This window comes from Gavialis gangeticus, unplaced genomic scaffold (genome assembly GCF_001723915.1).
Source record: "Gavialis gangeticus isolate Ggan-Ray unplaced genomic scaffold, GavGan_comp1, whole genome shotgun sequence".
NCBI lineage: Eukaryota > Metazoa > Chordata > Crocodylia > Gavialidae > Gavialis > Gavialis gangeticus.
The window spans coordinates 21657327-21658837 of record NW_017729033.1 but is presented as its reverse complement, the minus strand read 5'-3'; the positions used below and the strand labels follow the sequence as shown (position 1 = coordinate 21658837).

Here is a 1511-nt window from a genome sequence, read left to right as displayed (position 1 = left end):
CACGCCCGGCCAGGTGGGATGGAAGCTGCAGCCAAGCAGTATTTGCTCCAGTGCATGGGGCTTCAGCTTCCAGCCACCTTCCATGTACTCTGCCCACCTGGCACAATGAGCAGCCACTTGCAGGCAGCTGAGTGGGTGGAAAGCATCTCCACCAGGAAGCTATGCACACTGGCTGGGGTTGAGCCAGTGCCACAGGTGGATGCAGGCAGTAGATTGGTACAGTCTGCTCCAGGCGGGGTTCTGCCCTGTAATGAGCGCTATGGGGACACCTACGAGCCAGATGCAATCAATTGGCAGGCTGAATCTGGCCTGTGGGCTGTATTTTGCCCACACCTTTTGTCCATGCTCTCTCTCACAGCTGAGCAAGGCATTGGAGGAAGATGCACAAAACACCAGATTGGTCTTTTCTGTCCCCTGGTCCCCACAAAAAAAGATGCATATAGAGAATACTGCTAGGCATATTTATGAAATAAATAAATGTAAATGTTATATTTCAGTTAGCAACAAATATATATAGTATTAGAGAACGAGCGGTACACTAAGGTACTTATGTACATTTTTGCCTGTAGTTATCTCACTAAAGTAGGGAAAAAAATAAAAAGTTAAGAACAGAAACCATCAAAATTGTAAGCTTGTAAGCAAGAAAGTTAAATCATAACAAGAGTTCTGAAACAGTATCTAAACAGACCTGTTTTTAGAAAAAAATTGGTAAATGGCATACATATTGATTATAATATGCGATTGATACAGACCCTGGCCATTCTCTAATATAACTTAAACAGTTTAGTGACCAATATAGCATGGGAAATACTAACTGGATTTGAGTTTTCCCTTGTAGTCCCAATAATCTTAACCCATGTATGAAAAATGCATAGTATGCAATTCAGAACTTTCACTATGACCTCAGGAAATTAACTGAACTGAAGATTTGTATGAATTGAAAGAACTGGAAAGCTTGTTGCACGTTAGCTTCTTTGTTTATTTTGTACAAATATTTCCAAACATTGATTAGTTCCTTTAGCATCTAACAGAAGATGGAGGAAACCAGCAGATAAGGGCCTTGCAAATTCCCTGAAGAGGTTCTGATTTTGCAGCATTTGAAAAAGTTTTCCAACTGGCTCCAAGCATGTTCCCCGAGGGCAGGGGGCTCCTGGTGGCAGTGGCAGCAGCAGCTAACTAGCCTCTCTGCCCCACTTTCCTGTCCTGGGACTGACCCGCTGGAATGCAGAGGTGGCCAGGCTGCAACCCCATGCCCCGCTGTAGGGGCACAAATCTGGGGGGCATGTGCCCCCCCAGTGTCACCTCTGGCATCCGACCCCTCTTTTGGAGTGTGTGCAGTGACAGAGAGCCAGCCCCCCTGCCACCCCTCCAGGTGAGCCACCACCTGTGGCTCTGTCCTGCTCCCCCAGCCAGGCTCCACAGCCACAGTTTTCCACCCTGGTGCCAGGCCTGGCTGGGCATTGCCCTCAGCCCCAGCCACCAACCCTACCCTGCTCCCTCCCTCACCATGG

The 1511-nt window shown here is 47.7% G+C and overlaps 1 protein-coding gene across 1 annotated transcript in view; it reads right to left on the bottom strand.

Annotated features, from left to right (window-relative positions):
* GRK4 (G protein-coupled receptor kinase 4) overlaps positions 1-1511 on the bottom strand; it is a 95493-nt gene that overhangs the window by 64699 nt on the left and 29283 nt on the right. The gene's annotated exons all lie outside the window — the stretch shown is intronic.